General features: G+C 39.8%; 1 protein-coding gene across 1 annotated transcript in view; it reads left to right on the top strand.

Annotated features, from left to right (window-relative positions):
- Nucleotides 1–15,767: 15,767 nt before the first annotated feature.
- The window catches only part of COL8A1 (collagen type VIII alpha 1 chain), a 162,624-nt gene continuing 154,652 nt past the window's right edge, over nucleotides 15,768–23,739 (top strand). The window contains exon 1 of the mRNA XM_089682951.1: nucleotides 15,768–15,875. The gene's annotated coding sequence lies outside the window, so the exon portion shown is untranslated. The remainder of the gene's footprint in view (nucleotides 15,876–23,739) is intronic.

The following is a 23,739-nucleotide window of genomic DNA, read 5'->3' as shown; positions in this document are numbered from 1 at the left end:
ATCGCAAAAAATGGCCTGTCAGGAAGTGGGGGGGGGGTAAATCTTCCGGAGGTCAAGTGGTTAATGGAGCACTAACTAACTCTTATGATGCGTTGTTCAGGAAATTGCAAAAACAATCAAATGGATGGAGACAACCTACCACCAACAGTTTCTATCAAAATAATGAGACAATTAAAAGTGTCAGTATCTGATCTGTTCAGTTGTGTTTGCGACCAAAAGCTGATTGAAATAGGTTGAAATTGTTAAATAATTGTCCTGCATGGGCCCAGTTTTAGGGTCCATTCACACTACTGCCCATTAATGTGTGTTGAGTTAAAGCAGACCATTATTTTGAATGGGTTACCTAACACACCAAAACACATCGAAGAGGTGCACACTGCATTTTTGGCAGTGCAACAATGCACATTAATGCAGCACAGTAGTGTGAAAAATTATTATTACCAATCCTAAGGGCCGGTGCACACTATAGAAACACAGTCCAGATGCGTTCCGGATGCGTTTTTGCATGCAAGTTTTTGACATGTTTTTGGCATGTTCCGGTGCGCTTTTCATGCATTCCAGTGTGTTTTTGATACATATCAGTTAGTTTTTTTCCCTTCTCTTTTTCTTCAATTTAAATAGGGATGTGTGCACCCCAGTGCATTTTTGATGCGTTTTACCACGTTCCAGTACAGTTTTGTGCAGAAAAAATGCAGCATGTTCTACTTTTTTTTCTGCAACTGGAACACACTGGAACTGCAAGCACTGATGTAAACTATGACATTGACAACCATATAACCTACTTTCTGTGCATTTTAGATGCAGAAAAAACCAACTGAAACACATGTAGTGTGTACTGGCCCTTAAAGCAGTAGTAAATTCTCCATTTAGGTAAACGTGTAATAAGGCGTACCTGTAGGTACAGCAACTATCTCCTAACCGTGCACTATTTAGAGATATTTACTTTAGCAATGCTGGTGATGTCACCTGCGCATGCGCACTACACTCTCAATGGACGGCATGTCGTCCATTGAGAGATCCATGCCACGGCCGTGACTCCCACACATGCATGGAAGTGACATCATTGCAGCTCGGCCATTCAAGCAGCCCATGAACCCAAAAGGAAGACCTGGTAAAGATGGAAGCCCTGTCAGCGGTGACCATTGGAGGGGTTCATTTTCAGGTAAGTCTTTCATAATGTGCTAGTATGTAATGCATACTAGCACATTATACTCTTAACTTGCAGGGAGATTTTTTTTTTTTTGTTTTCTTTTTTGATGTTTACTACCACTTTAAATGGCATCAGATTTCTTTTTTAATTTTTTCTCCTTTATTTTCACCAGTTGATCCTGCCAATAAGTCTGCTATTTTTCAACTTCCTTTACTGGACCAAGCTATCCGGCAAAAGTGGCAGTTAGAAAGTTGAGACAACACAATTAACACCTTGTATTCATTTATATAACACTTTTATCCCAAAAGGAAAATAATATTGCTGTAATTAGCCAGAGTTTGGCTTTCATTTGTTAGTCAAGTCCATCAAACTCTGCTAGTGCATCTAACACCACCCTCTCCACAAGGTGAACATGCTGTTGTCTAAGGGTGTCCATGGTGCTCCTCCATCCAGAGTGGGGACACCCAAATGAGAATAAAGGTAAAAAAGCCTGGAAATAGAAAATGAATGCAGTCACAACTTCTAAGGATTGGTAAGCTGCAAAATAGTAAATGTATGTTTGTGGTTTTAATGGTGCTTTAGGTTCTTTAGTAAACCAGGTCACAATGAGTGGAATTTTGTCTGTGTTTTCCAATTGACTGCTGTCAATTGTGCACTTGCGACAGAAACAATTGAGTACTGTCCAAGATACTTTTTTTATTTTCACTAACATACAATTTTCAGGACAAGCTTTCAGGGTATGTCCCCTTCTTCAAGGTCCAAGCAGTACTGAGTACTGCTTGGACCTTGAAGAAGGGGACATACCCAAAAGCTTGTCCTGTATGTTAGTGCAAATAAAAAAAGTATCACGGACAGTAGTCAATTGTTCCAATTGACTGCAAAATCAACTAGAATACCAGGAATCTGGTAATTTACTATGACTACCTATTATATCTTCTGAGGAAAACTTTAAGAGCTTTTCCATTTTAGGTGCCACACATGTGTATATGGCTTGTACCTATAAGAGTGTGTTTTATTCAAGCATGCGGTTCACGTCAAGTGTCCCCTTCTCCTTTTGCTAATTGAATTGTTTGTATGTTTTCTCAGTAAACCTCTAAGAAAGCACATTTATTTTACCGGTAAACTAGCAGTCCAATGAAAATAAGCAAAACCAGATGAGAAAACAACAGCAATGTCACAAACTACTGCAGATTGCAGTCAATCTGTCCTGAAAACTAAATGAATGGCATCCATCATAGTGAGGGAAAATGTAAATGCCCTCACCACAAGAATAGCCTGTTAGTTTATAATTCAATAGGGCTATTGACAGGGGAAGATAACCTAGGACCTGCAAAGCTTAGCCCTTGTCATGGCTGCCAGTCTAGTGGAATGTGTGCAAATTCATTCAAATGTAGACCCACTCTGTTCCAGTTAATTAAATGCATTTTCTGTGTTCTGGAAAAGGCTCACTAAACATACATTATGAGTAGATTTAAGTCAAAGAGCTTTTAATAATATTCAATGAAAATGTGTTCCATCAGAAGTGAATATATTTATTGGATAAATAAACCAGCAAGACCCAAATGTCCCAACCTCTGCATCAGTAATCGACATATAATGGCATTCCACAGATCAATCAAAAAAGTCGGTTTTCACAATTTCACCTGCAAAGGCTCAATGCAGCTTTAACTACCTTGGTAGTGAAAACTGACTTTTTGTTTGATCTAACTTATGTCATTATAAGTTAGTTACTGATGCAGAAGCAAGAAAAACAGGGTGCCATCATTAGCTACTTAGCTATAGTGACAGTTATATTTTCCAGTATATACCTGTGTTCTTGTCTAGTAAATCTAAATCCAACCACTAAAATTTCTTACAAACTTTAAAATGTTTCTGCAATTTTAAAATATGTTTCCAATTTCCCTAAATATTATACAGGATTTATATAGCGCCAACAGTTTGTGCAACACTTTACAAAATATAGGGAAAAAGTACAGTTACCATACAATTTAATACAAGAAGAAGATTAGGAATGCCCTGCCATGAGAGCTTACAATCCAAAAAGGAAGGGCCAGGTGCTACAAAATGTAATAACTGTGAGAGGTGAACTGATAGAGAAAAACAAACAGGAGGTAGGAATAGACTTCCCTGGCGATTGCCTAAGGGATAATTGGAAGGGGGCCAAAGTAGGAGATAGCCAGACAGTTTGGGGAAGGGAGTTCAAGAGATGGGAGAGGCTCTGGAGAAGTCTTGGAGGCAAGAATGGGAGGAAGTGATGGGAGGAGGCTAGAGAGAATAGGTCCTGGGAGAAGTGGAGTAGACAGTTTGGATAGTTTTTTGAGATGATGATGGTGATGTAATTGTGTATGGCTTTATATATTGATACATTTTAACAATTTTTATGTTGGGCTAGGGGAAGCCAATGGAGGTATAGTTGGTAAGGTGGATGAGACTGGCAGCAGCATTCGGGATTGACTGAAGAAGTAATAAAGTAATAGCATGTTTAAAGATATATCAATGAAAGAGAATTGTAATAGTTGAGGCGAGAGATAACCAGGGAGTTACCTAGTATCTTCATGGTATAGTTTTCAATAAGAAGTGAATTTTGGAAATGTTATGGAGGTAAAACAGTAAGACAGTAATTGGATATGTGGCCTGAAGGAAAGGTTGGGTACAGGACTACACATAGCACCCTAACATGTGTGAACGGACTGCAATTGTGCTAATGATCTCAATGGAAAAGTTGGATTACGAGTTTGAAGAAGTGATTTGATATCCATATACTGTATAAATATTAGTTAGTTAGTGATGTGAAGGGTTGAGCTGAGAAGTAGAGGGTTAGAGAAGTAATTGAATTTGGGTGTTGTTAGTGTAGAGATATTATTGGAAGCTGTGGGAAGTTATACACTGACCCAGGACAGAGATGTAGACCGAAAATAGAAGGACAGCTACTTGGATAACTCCTACAGAAAGAGGAAATGGAGAGGAAGAGTTGTAGGTGACACTTATGGTGTGCTGAGATAAGTAGGAGACAAACCAAGAAACAGCGGAGTCTCATAGGGGAGTGAGAGTTTTTTTGAAGAGGAGCAGGTGGTCTTCTGTATCAAAGGCTGAAGAAAGATTTCCGAGTATGGAGAAGTGGCCATTGGTTTTAGTGGTTAGTATTTTGTTAATGAGCTTTAGTAGGGCAGTTGTAGTGGAGTGTTGCAGGCAGAAGCCAGACTGTAATGGATCAAGAAGATTGTTAATAGTGAGGTAGCAGCTCAGATGGTTGTAGACAAGGTGTTCAAGAATTTTGGAAGTAAACAGGATCAAGGAGACGTTCAATCTTAAAGAGTTCAAACTGGTGGGGTCAAGTAAGGGTTTTCTTAAGTATGGAAGTGACCAGTGCAAGTTTTAGAGCAGAGGGGAAGATGGAGAGGGAATAATTAGGATGTGAGTTAAGAAGAATATAATAGAGAAGAAGGTGACCTAGCAGTAGTAAGGGAACCTGGTCCAGGAGCAGGTTTCATGCAGCTTTTATTCAAAGAATACCTAGTGAACCAGCCATGAAGGTCCATGATTAGACACTTCCTTTCATGAGGCTACAGCTGTCTTTCAATTGTGTTTCTGTGTTGTTACACTGTGACATGCTATCTTGGTGTAGGTCACAAATAGCCATACTGACACAGATTGTGCAACCCTAGTCTGTTGCTGTCATCACCAAACCAGATCAGAGTCATGACATGCAGTGTTAGGTAATGCACTCTGGGAAAGCATAACACCCAGCTAACCTAAAATCCATCTAAAATTAAAAAATCTTTACAGCAAAAGACATAATTGTAAAATAACTCCATATCGATGTCATATAATATACAGTAAATGTACTATATTCCCACAGCATCAAGAGCATTTCAGTCTTGGGTTAGAATGTGCACACCACTAATGGAATTTCCATCTTTTGGAAACATTTTTATTTGAAATCACAATATGAATGTAATTGAAAATCTTCCAATATAGTTATTTAAGTGTTCTTTTCAAGTGTTCCGAGCTGCACTGTGTATTTAATGAAATCCTGCTTTCCAAAAAATGCTTATTGACATGACTGTCCATATAACTTCAGTTCTGGGAGAAATCGCACATTCTTACAGTTCTAGAGTTTCCCTGTAGTGTGAGACCATGTGCTGTGCTGTTGTGTGTCTCAAAAAGCTAGCCATTAGTGAACCCTCTTCTACTGTACATTACCTTCATAATCAGAACCATTCAGTTATCCAATATAAGAAATGCATATAGCGATTTGTAGTTTACAACAGAAAGCATGCAGTTGCTTGTCTAAGGCACTATATTAAACATCTTTTATAAGACCCAGTCTTGCTAAAAATGTTACACTTCTAATATATCTGATATTCTGAAATATCTTCTGATATAATGCAGGTACATGCTCAATTGAATAAAAACGTGAAAGCAACATCTAAGCACACTACTGAAACCAGTAACGTAGCTTCGAACTGCGGGGCCCCAATGAAAGATATAAAGTTATGCAGACCTATGTATTTAGGGCAGTGGTACTACTTAAATAAACGGTATACTGTATATTTAGCATAGCACGTCTCTGGGATACATTGGAATGGAGTTTCCCAGTAGTTCTCCCCTACTCACTCACTATTGGTCAGCATTGCATTGGACTGCCAGGACTTTTAGCCCTTGGCACTGTGCATCGTGTTACTCATATCACATGATGCGGAACGCAGGGGGTGCCAGTTGGCCTGCCGTGCAATGAACAATACATTCTGTGCTAATAAATATGTCTGAGTGGGAGATCATTCTGTGCCAAGATTTCGTTCATTGGACAGAGAAATTCACAGCTTTGTAGACACCACATACAATGGTAATCCTAAAGCTTCATACCACCACAGGGCAAAGGGGTGACAAAGAGGCCCTTATGAGCAGGGGCTTAGTCTCATATGTGACCTCTGCTGCCCTTGTTATTGTGCCCCAGTTGAGACATTTACAGTATATTGTATATAATCTAATTTACCTGCCAAAAGATTTGTAAAGCAATATACAGTACATGTTCTTGTGTTCCTCATATCCATATTGTGTTTAATAGCTTACAAATGATTATACTTCACACAGTGTCAGATGTTTGCTGATTTAAATGTACTCAATGAACTTGAATCTTGGTATGCTTTGTGTATTTCTTCCAGATCTGTGCATTAATTTATTATGAAATCTTACCTTAGCACAGGAGCTTCCTGTAATAAAGATAGGTCACTGCTGCTCTCTCTCCTAGTGCAGGTTGACTGGTCTCTTCTCCACCCCCTTCCTCTAGTTTTCTGCAAGCAGCCTGTAGTACAAGGCAATATCTGGGTTTTCAAAAGGCATTTAGTGCACACAAAGTGGATTCATTTCCTTAGTGGCTACTGAGTAATTCATTTCAATGAAACTTTTTTGTACCTGGAGTTCAACTTTAACTGTCTGAAGGTGATTTATGGTAATTATGTTACAATTAAAGTGGAGTTAACGTTTTCCCAAAACAGTCTTGGCAAAAATGAAGTAAAAGGACAACTCAGTCAATCATTGTAGCTTTATTCTTCTCCCTATTTTCTGTATCGGTATAGACGATTTTACATGTGTTTTTGTATTACCAGCAGCTATTTCACATTAAGGCCCTAAATACACTTGCTTTGTATAATCTTGGCTTAGAAATGTTAGCCTGAAAACAAAGCATGAACTTCATCAAGCATTTAACAAGCTTCATCCAGCTTTCTGACATCCTAAGGAACTCCTTTCTGAGAGTGTTTTATACAGGTTTTTTTTATTTGGAGTGCTGTCTAATGATTAGAATTGTTAGCAAGCTTCATTTTGTTAAAAGCTAATTTAATGCTAATTTAATGCTACTTCCAGGATTCTCAATAAAGTGCATGTATAGCCAAAATGCTTTGTAATTTTTTTTGTATGGACTATAGAATGGTTATAGCCTTCTTGTGACTTTAAAATAGTTTGTTCGGACCAAGTTGATCAAAACAAACGTGTTGCTTCTATCACAGATGCATCTGCTGGGAGTGCTGTATGAACTGTCTGTAGCTTTGGCTACATACATTATACAACACTGTGTTCCAGCAGTGGGATGGAGACTTCCCCTTCTGCTCCCGGAACACAATTGAGTCAGTCTTAGTGTTACTCCACCATTTACAGGAAGCTTTACATTTCATCAATGAATACAATGCTACCTCTGATTGGTTGAGATGGATCTGGTGACATCATCCACCTACCTCTCTACCTCCCCATATGGAAGAAAAATATATTTGAAATATATTTGAAAAATATTCTTCCCAAATATATTGACATATATTTGAAATGCTACAATTTTGGCCATATTCAATATATTTAAAAAAAAAAATATATATATATATATATATATATATATATATATATACACTGTATGTTGAAATGTGGTTTTTATTACAAAATATATGAAAAATATTTTTAAAAATACATTTCTAATATACTGCATGTCTTTAAAAATGCAAATCTTCATTTTTGGAATGCATTTACAAATATATGTAAAACTATATGTTAAAATAACTTTTTTATAGGTTAAAAAAAATCTGAAGAATATATTTAAAATAATCTTCAGTTTTTTTTAACATATAAAAAAGTAATTTTAACATATATTTTTACATATGTAGATTGTACATATGTAGATTTGTATTTTTAAAGACATACAGTATAATTGAAATGTATTTTTTTAAATATTTTTTCATATATTTTGCAATATATTTGGGATATATTTTTAAAATATATTTCAAATATAGTTTTCTTCCATGTGGGTCAGCCAATCAGATTAAGACCTGCATTCATTGATGCCATACAAGGCTTTCTGTAAATGGTTGAGCAGTGCTCAGCCTGATTCAATTTTGTTCTGGGAGTGGGACAGAAAGTGCAACCCTTGACCCAAAATGAAACAAAAGTATTGTCTTTAAATATTCTTTAAAGTGGAGCTAAAGGCTCCAATACTCACCTCCTTCCCAACAATGCAATATTTGAAAGCTTCCTCATGGGCATGGCCTCTTCCAGGCTTGTCATCTTCAGTCATTTTCATAAGAACTGTTGGCGCTTTATAAATACTGTATAATAATAATAAGCTGTGCCAGGATGACTTAACTCCCACATATATACATAGGAGTTAGTTCATCCCAGCAGCAAGGAATGTAGAGAATGTACACTGAGTTGTGAATGCTTGGCTCAGTGGACATTAAGGAGATGTTTGGAGCAGGAAGGTAAGAAGGTTTTATTGCATAATTGGAGCACACTGGTGCCACAGCTTTTAAAAGCATCAAAAAAGCTGAATTAAACATTTTAAAGTTTATCCAAAAATTTACCTTAATTAAAATTTATTTTGTAAATGCTTGCTGATGCATTACAGTCCACAAATGAAAGAATGCATCAAAATGAACCTTGTGTGTTTATAGCAGGCATTGCAGGAATATATAATGAAGTGGGTCAGTGAGGAGCCCGGGAAGAATGAAGACTGCTGAACTGAAACCTACTGAACCAAACATAGGAGCTCGAAGATGAGTGTAACATGTCAATATTATATGGATGTAAGCCAGTGGTCTCCTCCCTTGTGGCCTCTGGTTAGATGCAGCCATTTTCTTGTCTTTATCCTTGGGGCTCTATTCTTTCCACTGATATGTGACACTATCCCTCCTACTGACTCCAATGATGAGGCACCATTCCTTCCACTGGCACCAACAGTTAGACATAATTCCTCCAACTGAGACCAACAATATGGTGCTATTCCTTCCACTGATACCAATTATGGGGCACTATTCCTCCCAATGACACCAATGATGTGACACTATTCCTCCTATTAGCAACAGTGATGGGGCACTATTCCTTCCACTAACATCCGCGATGGGGCACTATTCCTTCCACTAACATCCACGATGAGGCACAATTACTTCCACTGATACCAATGATGGGGCATTATTGCGTCCACTGACACCAATGATGGAGCACTATTCCTCCATTAACACCAATAATAGGGCACGATTCCTCCCTCCAAAACTAAGGCTGGGGCACTATTCCTTCCACTAATACCAGTGATGGGTCACTATTCCTCCTACTGTACACACATGCTATGTAATTTTTTTTTCTCACAGACCACCAAAGGCATTCTTATACCCTCCAGGGAATTTTCTACTCTCACTGGCCCCTAATGTCTGAAAGACAGTTAACTAGCCTTTTGTTTAAAAAGTTTGGAGAACCCTGGTGTATGTGATGGGTGTATTGGGGTGCATTGTGCAGTGTAGATATTAGGAAGCATGCTGTTGTATAGTGGAGTGCTTGGTATTGGGTGTCGAGTGCCTCTTTTAGGGCATGGATGGTAAACTTAAATTTTTTTTAATTTGAGCGCTTACCCTAAATCATTCTCATAAAGACTGGCACATTCATTTATGAAATTAAAGTGTTACTAAACCCACAACAGTAAAATCAGTCTATATATGCAGTATAGCATGCTTGTTATAGTCACTGTGGAACCTGAGGGATTAATCCTCTGCATTGTGTAAAAATGCTGTTTGATCCTTTCTTCTCTGATCCTACCATTCTTCCAGTGTCATTCTCTCATCTTCTGATAAGACAGATTGTGTGGAGACACTGCACATGCTCAGTTTGGTGTGTATTGCTAGAGAGGTTTTTATTTTTAATCTTGGGAGAATGCATGTGACCAGCACAGGATCTATCAGCACTGCTCAGAAAGAGGTCAGGGGTTCTGCGTCTTCCTAGAGAAAACTCCTCCTACAAACTTTAACCAGTGCTCAGCTGGACACTGATAGAAGTCACAAGACTGTTATACTGTATACTGCTGATAAGAAAAGGTATTTAGCAGTTTATATTTACTAAAATAATTGCATTTCCATGTTCTGTGGGAGACCAGATATAGTGAATGCAGGGTCCTGGGTTTAGTAACACTTTAAGTTTAAATTCAGTTTTAGAATTTACAGTGCACATAAGCCTCTTAGTGAAAATTTTTGACAGTTCAGTATTGGTTTGCTTGTTATAGAAAACTAGTACAGTAGTTGGGGTTCACAGGGCAACTACATCAGTGTAACATCCCCAAGATTTTGATGTCAGGAACATACCTGGTCTTCCTCCTCATTCACCTGTGATGTGTTCACATTTCATTTTTGTAACTGAACCGGACCCCGACTGCACTTGGGTATTTCCGTTATACTCTTGCTTCCCTGTCTGAACACAGATCCACGGACACCACCGCTGACCAAACAGGAAATAGACTGCTTTATTTTAACATAGATACAAGATATATATACAGGGCGGGGAAATACACACCCAGACAGGAAACACATCAGCAGGTCCTCCCATCAGGGGAAAGGGCTGCCGGAAACAATACATCCCATAATAGTTTGCTCCCAAGCAAGACACACAATAGAACAATGAGATGCACCACGTGGCAGTGAACAATGAACAACCCCCACACCAATATTAGAACATTCCACCCTGTACCCCTAACAGGCACAGGGTGACTTACACATAATAGGGATATGGGGAGCTAAGACAGGGGTCCCCCCACCCCCAAAAGTCACTCCCATCACAATTTTGTATAGAAAAAACAGCAATACTCTGTCCTTCACACCCTTTATCAAAAATGTTGGTCTTTAGAAGGTATAATTAGGTGACTTGACAAAGGAGGCTATGTCTCCGAAAACCCTTCATCATAGCATCCATGACGTAGTCGTGATGTGTGCTCCTAGATTGAGATCTGCCCTCCCTCAGGGTTACTAGCCATCTACAGACCGGCTGGACCGGGCGCATGAGCAGTGGGGAGGGACACCAACAGTCTGTCACTGTGTCTCCAGCGCAGCCCTCGCTTGCTTGCAGTCGGCAGTGGATCACCCAGAGGCTTCAAATTCTACAGGGACCACACAATGGATCGCTTAACATGCAGACATGCTTGATACCTATGTGAAAATGTGAGTGCAATCAAAAAATTTTTAACCTTTATTACAAAAAAACGGTATTACACTAGGGTGGTTGTGTCCTCTCTCTCTTTGTATGTTGAAGATTTAGTTAGGCATACTGAAAACGGAAAAACAGCATACTGGTTAACCCCTTGGCGCTAGTGCCTACCGGCCCTTTAGGGTTTCAGAAGCGGGGTTTTAAGGTCATGTGACCACCGTGATTCGCCATCACAGCGGTCACGTGATCAGGAAAGGTCCCGATCGAAAGAGGAAATCGGGACCTTTCCGTGCGTACCGGACATGTGTGCTGGGAGTGTGCAGGGCACGTGCTCTCAGGACATATGTTTTTCTTAATTGCACATAAATGTGCGGGCGCTCGGCGTCAAGGCCCAGGTTCCGGGAGGCCGCACATTTGCGTATGGCCGGCGCCAAGAGGTTAAAGAACAATTTCCAAGAGAACTCAGTAACTTAGCTATTGTCCAGCACTAGGGATAAATGTAACATTTCCCTGTATGGTGGAAGATGAACGTCATGGATAATAACGGTGTTACTACCACTGTTATACATGACAGCTTCCTGCATTCCAGGATCTCCAGATTCAGACCTCAAAAGTAGGTAGTTTGTGTACATCAAATGTCTTCATTTTCAGTTCTGACTGGAGCACAACTTTAAATAAAAATGAATCAGTCCATGGATGTACAGTATGAGAACACATAACATGTAGGGGTCCCTTAGGGCTTGCGTTAATGGCTTTTATGAGCCTCCAAGCGCCATTTGTTATAAAGCATCTCTATAAGGAACATTCCCTATTCATACACTTTGCACTGTGTGCAGCAAACCATCCAGAGCACAGCCCGATGCAGGTGGGGGTCAGACAACCCTTTAATAGATGATTTCCACAGGCTGTGACATAGATTATACAATAGAGCCATCACCTGTCCCTGTGGGCTAGCCTCCCTGCTTACACCTGGCATTACAGGAGCAATATTCAAGGATGGCCAATAGATCCTGCTCCCCTCCAATAATGCATTCCCTAATGTATACCGACGACAACATACCAAAAGACATTGATTTGCTAAAGGCAAATAGACTGTTCACTTTGCAAGGGAATTTTCCCATAGCTCAGTGAACGAGGTGAAGATCTGCTGACTTCCATCTGCAATCAAAAATATAGTTTTTTAAGTCATCTTTGCACATGATTGGGTATTCTTTGCAAAGTGAATTTTCACCACATCTACTAAGCTAAGAAAAAAATTCCCTTGCAATGTGAACAGCCCATTTGTCTTTAGTAAATCAACCCCTTTAGGTATGTTGTCTTAGGTCTTGGGTCCCTCCCACAGCTCCTCTCTCTGCACAGGCTGTGTACAGCTCAGTGATGCTGTCACCACTACTTTTACAAGGTAATATCTTGGTTTGTCCGGTTCACACACAGTGGATTTATATCATTTGTGGCTATTGAGGATTTTTTTTAAATGAATGAGGTTTTTGTGCCCGGAGTTAAGCTTAAAGTGACATTAAACGCTCAGTTGTAAGCACTTTCAGCAGATGATTTAGGCAGATAGTTTATTCACAGATGATTTAGGCAGATTGTTTATTCACAGACTGGGGCGGACTGACAACTCATGGGGCCCCCAGGCAATAGGGGATCATGGGGCCCCTGTGTCCTTGTCCAAACTCAAAAAAGCCTATGAAAAAGGTACCAGGGGCATCTCATGGGGCCCCCTACTGTCCCCAGGCCTCGGGCAGTGCCCGAATTTCCAAATGGTCAGTCCACCCCTGTTCACAGATGATTTAGGCAGATAGTTTGTTCACAGATGATTTAGGCTGCTTTCACACTGATCTGTTTTCCTTCCACTTTTCTTCACACTAATCTGTTGCAGGTCCTGCGCGTTTTTCATAGTCCTGCTGGCTGCATTTTTGGTACAGGTTTGGTGCAGTAAAAAAACTACACCAAAAATATATCTCCCTTACTGAAATCAATAGAAAATGTGGTACAGCCCATCAAAGTTGAATCTGCATTGTATTTTTGTGCTTTTTTTGAGTCCCATGTCCTTTAAAAAAACGCACCGCAAACGCTGTAAAAACGCGACAAAAATGCATATGCATTTTTTCTGATAATCAGTGTGAAAGTAGCCATAATCGCTCAGTAGCATGTGCAGTTTATTTATCTTTTGATCCGTGCTTAGGTTTCAGTTTAAGTTGGTGCCATGGTCACTACCTCAGGTTTCCTGTTTCAGGGTGGCTCCTTTCTTTTGCAGCTTCCCATGGAGGCACCCTTGCATGCAAGGACTAGAGTCTACACCAGCCTTTCTCAACCAGAGTGCCCAGGCACCTTGGGGTGCTTTGAGGTTTCTTCAGGGGTGCCTTGGCAAAATGTCTAAAAGTTGCACAAAACTTGTATACAAGCCAGCGGGTGGAACAATCCTGCCTTTTAGTTACACAAAGCCACAGGTTTTTATTATGCACCATTACAACCTCCTATCCACCGACCTCTTGACAACCAATGACAGCTTCAGCTGATAAGGAGGATGTCAGTTGCCTGCACAGCATCCTTGTTTGACCCTCTCCTGCCCCTCTCCGTCAGTGCTGGGGTCACATTACCTCAGTGATGGAGAAAAACACTGTAATACTATTCAGGACCAGCATGCATGAATGTATTTTATTTGGAAGAATAAATTACCTCTAGCATTGGGAGGCCATGTGTGGATGTTGCTGCGTTATATAAAACTATTAGAATAGTTTTTACATTTTAGAATGGGGTGCCTTAAGACTGTCCATAATTTTAGAGGGTGCCTCAAGACTGTCCATAATTTTAGAGGGTGCCTCAAGACTGTCCGTAATTTTAGAGGGTGTCTCAAGACTGTCCATAATTTTAGAGGGTGCCTCAAGATTTTCCATAATTTTAGAGGGTGCCTCGAGACTGTCCATAGTTTTAGAGGGTGCCTCTAGACTGTCCATAATTTTAGAGGGTGCCTCAAGACTGTCCATAATTTTATAGGGTGCCTCAAGACTGTCCATAGTTTTAGAGGGTGCCTCTAGACTGTCCATAATTTTAGAGGGTGCCTCAAGACTGTCCATAGTTTTAGAATGTGCCTCTAGACTGTCCATAATTTTAGAGGGTGCCTCAAGACTGTCCATAGTTTTAGAGGTGCCTCAAGACTGTCCACAGTTTTAGAGGGTTCCTCAAGACTGTCCATAATTTTAGAGGGTGCCTCTAGACTGTCCATAGTTTTAGAATGTGCCTCTAGACTGTCCATAATTTTAGAGGGTGGCTCAAGACTGTCCATAGTTTTAGAGGGTGCCTCAAGACTGTCCATAGTTTTAGAGGGTGCCTCTAGACTGTCCATAATTTTAGAGAGCGCCTCGGGACTGTCCATAATTTAAGAGGGTGCCTCAAGACTGTCCATAATGTTAGACGGTGCCTCAAGACTGTCCATAGTTTTAGAGGGTGCCTCAAGACTGTCCTAAGTTTTAGAATGTGCCTCTAGACTGTCCATAATTTTAGAGGGTGCCTGAAGACTGTCCATAATTTTAGAGGGTGCCTCAAGACTATCCATAGTTTTAGAGGGTGCCTCAAGACTTTCCATAATTTTAGAGGGTGCCTCAAGACTGTCCATAATTTTAGAGGGTGCCTCAAGACTGTCCAAAGTTTTAGAGGGCGCCTCTAGACTGTCCATAATTTTAGAGGGCGCCTCAAGACTGTCCATAATTTTAGAGTGTGCCTCAAGACTGTCCATAGTTTTAGAGGGTGCCTCAAGACTGTCCATAGTTTTAGAGGGTGCCTCTAGACTGTCCATAGTTTTAGAGGGTGCCTCAAGACTGTCCATAATTTTAGAGGGTGCCTCAAGACTGTCCATAGTTTTAGAGGGTGCCTCTAGACTGTCCATAGTTTTAGAGGGTGCCTCAAGACTGTCCATAATTTTAGAGTGTGCCTCAAGACTGTCCATAGTTTTAGAGGGTGCCTCAAGACTGTCCATAGTTTTAGAGGGTGCCTTGACTGAAAAAAGGCAGAGAAACACTGGTCTACACCATGTGCATCAAAAGAAACCCACAGCCCCATAGCCTAGGATGGAAAGACACTCCCCTGCTCCTCCCTCCTCCGCCCTCCCTTTTCCAACCTGACACACTAGCTTCTGACAGCACTGTCCACTATTAACTCTTTTCTGTGAAGACTTGAAGTTTAGGGAAGCAGCACTGAGAAAGCAGGAGCCAGCAGCAGATAAAAGTTTAAACTACAAGTGCTGGGGTAAGAATTTTAACGAATAGTTTACTGGTGAAAGTTTATGTGCTCTGTGTGTTAAGCTAAAACAAAAGAGCGTTTATGACTACTTTCTTCATATCCCATGGAGTTAGTAACCTAAATATTGTCCTATGTGGCACTGAATGATGCTTCTGCTCTGGTACTGGTGTATACTATACATTCTCATGTTTTAAACATCAATTCAAAATGTTCCATGGGGTTTGGATGAATTTTGCATACGTCTTGTTCCATTTGCATTTTTCTTTTATAATGTAAGCCTGTTCTAAAGCACAATTGCCTTTCCGTTCCCCTCCTGACTAGCTCCCTGGAAAACACACAGTGCAGAGGGGCTGGGGGGACTGAGTGTGCCTGCTGCCTGTCTGTCTGCTGCACTGACAGCCCACCTACTCCAGGGGACAGCCCCTCCCACCTGCAGATAAAAGCCAAGAGAATGTTAACAGCAGCTGATCAGAGCACTTTCTCAGTCCCTCACTGTCACATGTCGGCATCATACCTTTCCCTTGGATCTTGTATAACCAAGGTAAGAAGATGGCATGCTTTATTTCTTAGACTTTAGACCAGCCTAAAAAAATAATGGCCACCTGTCCATACAGACCAGACAGATCAGCTGCTGCTGCAGTGCCTATTCCAATTACTTTGTTTTAAAGTTTTTGTTTTCTCCTTGATAGAGTGAAATCAGATCTCTGCCTATTTCATTTATTTCTCAGATCTGATTGGTAGAGGTGTAGTCAGATGATGGGAAGAGTTAAAAATGAGTTTTAGCAGGTATGAGTAGGGAGAGGGCAGCTGCATTGTTTGCAGATTGTAAATGACACATCAGTGCTAAGAAGGTGCAGGGAGGGGATGTGACATTCTGCACTTTGTGTTCCCGCACAGACGTTCAGCAGGTGTACTGAGACTTCCCTGGACAGTGCTGGAGGCTGGGAGCATTGGGCTCACTTGCACTCAATACAGAGGAAAGGCAGATGGTCACATATCTCCTATGTTTTGGTCTTCTTGTGTAACCCTAGGTTCAAAGTGAAGCGTCTTCTGCAGCGTTTTGCAGAAATGCACTACAGTCAGTTTAACATGATTTCCTATGGGACACGTTCACATCTCCGCATTTTCATCCGATGCGTTTTTTGGAAAGGGTCAGGGACTTTTTTGAACACAAAAAGTTGCATTTCTGGTTTTATAGATTACAATGTCAACGCTGCATAAAAGAAAAGAATGTAGTGTGTTTTTGCTGCGTTTTTGTCGCGTTTCTGATGTGTTTTGCATTTTAAATCTGTCTAGCAACAAGAAAAAAAAAATGAAAAATGCGTCAAAAACACAAATCACACTGCAGAAACGGATCAAAAGCAAACTGCATAGGTGTGAACCTAGCCTAATGAACCATCACATTTTAAAACAAAAAAAATTAAAACAAACATTTTTTTCTTAAGAATAAACTTGTCCTTAGTCATTACAGAAACCCTTTTGTGAAGCTGTCCAGCCCTGATGATGAGTTAAATGAATGCAAATCTAAGGTAAAAAGCAAAAATGGATAGTTCTGCAGCTTACCGGTCCTTAGATGTGGTGGCTGCATTCGTTTTCTTTTTTCACACTTTTTTCCCCTTATTTTAAACTGGCAATCCTACCGTGAACTCACTTCCTAGTCAAGGGTGACAACTGTACTGAGCAGCGTTGTCACCCTAGGACAAGGAGTGTGTTAAGACTACATTACACCTTTCTCTCAGCTCCATAACATGGGAGGTATTTTGAAGTCCACCGAGATAGCTGGAAGCAATATTAACTGATAACAGTCCAGAGGCAGAGTACAGGAAGTTATTAGGTCACAAGATTTCTGCTACTTTTTGTATGCACTTGTCAAACAGAAACACTTTCAGTGGTATATGTAACAGACCAAAAGGGAGGAATGCATTATTAGAGTTTACATACACTTTAAATAGCTGTCTGTGATTTTAGAAGTAAAATCATTGAGTTCCCAGCTCTGCCCATCTATCTCAGCCTTTACCAATGATCTGACTCTCATTTGGAATTCTTCATTTGGAGAATACATTAGAAGCACTAAGACCTCTCATCCTTAATTTTTAGCCTACTGACATGGTGTTGGGGAAAATGTAGTAGCAGCACTGCTACTGCTGCTGCAAGAGGACTGAGACTCCATGATGGGGAGGGGGATACACTGAAAGCCAGATCTCTGTCTTGGAAAAAAGCCACTGCATGATTCTTCCAGCTGGGGTCCACTCATAACTGAAATACCCGTTGTGTATAGAATTACCCCTTTAAAAATGAAAGTGTATGCAAAGTGCAGCATTAGATTTATGTTGTTTGTTCTCTTATGGTCTGTTAAATATCTGATTGAAAGTATTTTATTATATCTGTTCAATGAGTGCAAAAAAGTCGCTGTTCTTTTAACCAGAAATTTAATGAGCTGATAACTTATACTACATTTAGATCTGCAGCTAAATTGTCGCTCCTCTGATCCGCATTCAGAACGCTCTTCAGAGGCATTTGACAGACAATGAGAAGGTGATATGACACTTGCTTACCGCCTGTTTTACCATTGTGCTGTGCCAGAGCGCTGCCGCCATGTTTATTGTGGCACATCCCCATTTACTTAAATTGGTTGCATTCAGCAGTACTGCTGGCCGAAGACAGCACAGGAGCGATAATTTTTGTCGTGGTCACCAAGTAAAGCACCAAAACCGTGGAATGTGAACACCCCCATCCAATCCACTGCCTTTGCAGCTTAAGGTGGGCAGTTAGGTAACATAAAAAATGCGGTTTACCCACGTGTTTATAATGCGCCCACCCACCCCCAAACTGCAAGTCAAAATGAGCCCTGTGCTCTCTAGACTGTTATCATGTAGGGAACAATGGCTCCCTGCTAGCTCTGTGGACTACAAAACACCTCCCCTGTTTTGGAGAAGAGAGGGAGGGTTTACATAGCCCTAACACATTATTATGTAGTCTCAACACACTCCCTGTCCTAGGGTAACAATGCTGCTCAGTACAGTTGTCACCCTAGGACCAGAAGTGTATCAGTGGCAAGATTACCAAGTTAAAATAAAGGGAAAAAAGTGTGAAAAAAGAAAACCAATGCAGCCACCATATGTAAAGACAGGGAAGCTGTAGGACTCTCAGTTTTTGTTCTTGGGTTTAGGTACGCTTTAATCTTGGACAAGAGAACCTGTTATGTACAATGAAAAATAATCAACAGGGGTTGCTGCTTTCAGCTTCGCTTGGAATATATTCTATTGAAGCTTTATATATATAAAGTATCATAATTCAAATGACTTGCGGTAACCAATAGCAGCCAGTAGGATATATGTTTTCTGCCTTTTATTCAAGTATGGCTGAGATAGAATGACTTTTTGGTCTCAGTTGGTGGCTGCACATCTGGCTGTATGTCTTGTACAATAATACATTGTAATAATATTCTTTCTTTATTAGTGTAGTGAAAGCAATGGTGTGCAGTAATCCCTGGCAACCAATCAAAATGAGCTTTTAGCAGCTTAGGGTTAGCAAATTAATGAAAAGCAAACTGCGACTGCAGTGCGTTTGTGCACACAACTGCTTGGTGCACAGTTAGTACAAAAGTGCAAATCCGTGAACTACCCATTTTATGACACAGCTAGATTCCAGGCATACAACACTGCTGTACGTAATTTAAACAATCTCTAAGAAGATTTTTACATACTTAATTTAAGTTTTTCTTTTCTCAGACCAAAAACTGCAATTAAATTACCATGTAAAATAAAGGAACTATTCTATCCTCAGCAGCACATTTGGACAGATCTTCATTTTCAAATACTGCATGTCAATGTGTTATTCATTACCTGGATATGTGCTATTTTCTTAAATGTTGTTTTCTAACAGAATGAAAGGATTTTTGCCATTAAAATCTGTTTAGTTTATTTCCTATGATTCCCTGTTTGAATGGATGAGGGCAAATTTGTTTGGCAGAAGTTATTATTTCCTTGAAGGCATTGAAAGGAGTTCTATGTAACTATCAATCATCTTGCAGTCTTTTTTTGGGTAACGAACACTTTCTAGAACTTAAGCTGGCCATACACTAAAGAATTTTGAACAAATTCTTCATTTTGAACAAACATTCATACAAAAATGTGTCCAAAAATTCTCAGTACATTAAATGTCATTGGCAATTGTCAATGGCAAATGTCATTTGAAAATAATTTTGTTTGTCTTTAATGTTCAAGTTTGGAACAAATGGACTTTCCCGGAAGAAAATCACATTCACGGTTAGAAATGTATTCATTTGTGAAAAGTTTTCCATCCAGTCCTTCAAGATTTCTTGTTACTGTGGTCCAACACGAACACTGATTTGACAACATTAACGATTAGAAAGTCAAATGAACCTCCTGAAAATGAAACATTTTGGAAAAAATTCTACTAGTGTATGGCCGGCTTTAGTTGGGTGTAAACCATATATTACTAATCAGGCCTTCCATGAGATGCCAGTGGGTGGAAATGCTCAGCAACTGTCCCAGGCTCCAGTGGAGTCCCACAAGCTTGATGTTTGCCTGACTTCACTTCTTCTGTTGGAACCTTCATAATGTAAAATGAAGAATCCAACACAGTGAGTGAGATCATGCCACAATCGTAGCAACAGGTAGACATCACTAGAAACCCAGTTACATAGAACTCACCATTTGGTTACCTAAGATATGCTTAAGGATCAATCTTCTTAAAACAAAAATATTAGGTTTCAATTGGTTGTTCCATGGTGCCGTAATCCTATAGGACAGCTTGAAATGTGTAAAGGCCTCAGCTGGGATGGGATGTGAAAACGAATGCGCTGTGCCATTTTTTAGTTTTTATGGACTATTTTAATATATGATGGGCACCAGATCATGTGATGGATTCCTGTAGCTAGATCTTTGTTCAATATTACACAATGTTAGCATGTCCTGGGTATTTCAATTTCATGATTCTGTTCTGTTGATTGGTCTTGTTAATGAATTCTTAGTTATGAAAGAAGTTCTGTAATTTTAACATTTGTCATTGTCCTTTCTTAAGTTTTTACAGCTGTGATGCCATGCATCTAAAGAGTACATCAACAAGCTACTTGTGTGGTTGACTTTGGCATAGTTAGTAAATTAAGTTGTCTGTTCTGTCATTGCCTTTTTTCACTCATATAGGCTGGCAAATGAAAACTAACAAGCATCAATGTGGCGGTACTATAAAGACTTATCTATTAAAGGATTTTCAGTTCCCCATAAAAAAAAAAAAGCATTTAATATTTTTTTTTCATTCTAGCCAAGGTATATTATTGGTAAAAAGCAGCACTATGTCAGGGGGTAGAATTTAAAAAAGAGTAAAATATGAACCCAGTAAAAGACTCCAAGGATGCTTTACTGGGTCAATACCCATAGAACATTCTTCTTTTACAATGGCTGTTTCCAGTAGAAGTGGTATACATCCTGCACTAAGCCTACATAATCCTAGACATTTATTTTATTGTAAACTTACTATCCTGTTATTTTATGCTGAAGTAGAATAAATGTCTTCATTAATAAGGCTTGCCATGCGGTCTAATATCTGTAACCAGTTGAAGAATCTCTTGCCATAGTTAGGCCATACAGATTTATGATGGACACTTGCAATCACTTGAAATCTTGTTGGTTGAAGTGAATATTCCCTCTTCTTCACAGATAAATACAACATATCCTTCGCTGGTTTGAGCCAGACCCAAGCACAAGGCGTTACATTTAGTTTTTTGTTTGTTTTGGATAAAGTAAGTACGTAAGTAAGGTTTTTATTGCTGTCTGTGCTTCCAGTGAGAAGATTTACCTTCTCTATTCATCCTGTAGACCATTGACATGGCAGGAAGTGAGAGAAAATAAAAAAAATTACAGTTGTCATCAGAGGAAAGAGGTGAAAGTTAATCATCCAATGGGGATAAATGTTATGTGACTGCTGTCTAAGATGAAAATTCCCCATTGGTGGACGGATAGAAGAGTCTCTTTGGGGAGATTTCATCTAATCTCCTGGAGATGAAATAATGGGAAACCTACCTAGCGGTACAACAAAAAAAGGGTTTTAACTCTTCCAAACCTTTTCCATTGCCTGAATCATGACCTCTTCTTTCTGTGCTTTTGATAGAACTCTAATACTATCTGTGTTGTCCAAGACAGCAATATGCATTTGTTATTTCATTTTTGAACCTGCGGTGCAAAATGATGCATGAGATCTGAGAATCTTTTAATGGCAATATGAATTATATCTTTCAATATAGATTCTTTACAGAAAATAGAAATGGTTTAGGTGTCCGTTTATCATGCAGCGGTAAATGACCTCTGCTCAGTTCTCTGGATTTCTCAGAGGAGACAGTTCTCCTCTGAATGCCTGTTCATGAAGTGGTGTGGATCGCTTCTACTAATGAGGAGAGAAGCGATCTACAAATGCTTTGAACTCTAGAAAATGGCTGCTGTTACTGTAATTTCATGAGATTACAGTAAGAGATCAGTCAAACATACAGTTGACTAAGAAGCGGTAAATTACCGCTGCTTCATTTGCGGCTTTTCTCAGAGGAGACCACTCAGTACCTCACTACACTGCACACACACACCCCTTGCTCTACCCCATTGGGGGTTGTGAAAGGCAGGGGGGCTTTTCCACTGTCTTGGGGACTCTAATTGAGGAAGAAGGAAGTCCATAATCTTGCTCCTTCCTCCTCAGTTCTCCCGGGATTCACTCTTCTCTCCCCGATTCTCCACCTCTGGGCTGGAGAATCTGGGAAGGAGAATTTTCACACAGATCGCCAGTGAAGGGCTGACATCACTCCTTCATAAACTGTCCGTTTCTATCAGTGACAGAATCTGTGTGCTGAGACGATCAGCAGAGAACATGTTCACCATTGATCATCTCTGTTTCCTAAACCACTAATGATCTGAGATCAGCAATGATCCTCAGGATCGCCACTGATCTTAGTTTTAGAAAAGAACACCTTAGATAGATCCTCCTTCGAGGTGGGGCTGGTCAAAAACATATATCTGTTTTACTAGGTAGTCCTTGCTATAGGAAAAGTTCTCTAAATGATTATGCTGTGCATAAATAGAAATCTCACTAAAAGCCACCCCCGTGCAATCAAAAAATTATTATTACGCAGAAATAACTGTAGTGCTTATTACAACCTTACCCAACTGCACCCCTGGCATACAGTGTGTTATAATTTTTACTGGCTGTGTCTCAAATATAAGGATCTCTGAAAAAAAACAGAACAATGTTTCCATTTTGATGTTATCAGGCTGTCCTTTCATTTCTTGTATGAACTCTTGTGATTTTTCTAAACTGATTTTTTTTGGAGGTCTGGCAGTATATTTGGTTAAACTTCTGTCTTTTATTATAATTTACATTTCTATAGAGCTTTTTTTTTATAATAACCAGCCGCTGACATTAAAACAAAACCATAGCAATATTTTGCTTTGGGGCACCACAGCATTGAAAATCGCCCACAAAATAATAATACAAAGGAAATTTGCTACAATATCTACTGGAAGCTCTTGCATTGCATGGATGTTAAATGAGATTTCAGCTACTGTAACATATCCCTCATTCACCCATGCATCTGTTATTAATGTTCTGTTAACTTTAAATATTGCCACTCCAATGGGAAACAGACATCTCTGATTGTCCTTTCTTGTGCTTGGTAAAAACAATGTGAACTAGTTGTATAGAAGCAATTGGTTTTCTTTTTTGGGAGTAATTTCATCCAAAACCATTATCTCAGTAAATGCCTATGGGTTGGATCAGCCATTGGTTTATTTTATCTGTTGGAGTGACCAGAGGTTGGTTCTCGGCACCTGAGCTGCCAGATTTCCTACCATCGGCTGCTATTGCTCTTGGCATTTTTTTAAGATCTAGAAACTATTGTGAAGGTACTCCCTTTTTTGGTATTTTATCCTGAATGGGGAGAGTATTTGATTTGCTCTACCAGCATTCACCCATATCTATGTGAAATCCTTTAAGCATCAAATAAATGGAAAACCAGCTTTGAGGCGGGTGGCTTCTTGACGATGCAAAAATTGATCCAAACTGTCCATGCAGTCAATGAATTTACTTTGGTTTGATTGTGGTGAGTATGAATAGACCAAGCAACATTTATAGTTATTTACCTGAAGTGCGGCAGTTTGTACATGGGGTAAAAAGAGGGACATAGTGTTATGCTTTGATGGAGCTCATGAGGTACATCATTGGCAGAAGATCAGAGGTGATAGTTTTTGGAGCAGAGTTCCTGATGCAGAAGGCATTGTCCTATCCAAAAGCCTGCTCACCCTAACACCTCTTGTAATCCTCACACCAAACATCCCTGTAAGCCTAAACCTAACTTCCATTTAACTCCCACACTCACCTCCCTGCAACCCTAACACTAACCC

This window comes from Staurois parvus, unplaced genomic scaffold (assembly GCF_062004578.1).
Source record: "Staurois parvus isolate SC_StPar_1 unplaced genomic scaffold, SC_StPar_1.0 ptg000299l, whole genome shotgun sequence".
In the NCBI taxonomy this organism is placed as follows: Eukaryota; Metazoa; Chordata; class Amphibia; order Anura; family Ranidae; genus Staurois; species Staurois parvus.
This window is presented reverse-complemented; position numbering and strand designations above follow the sequence as displayed.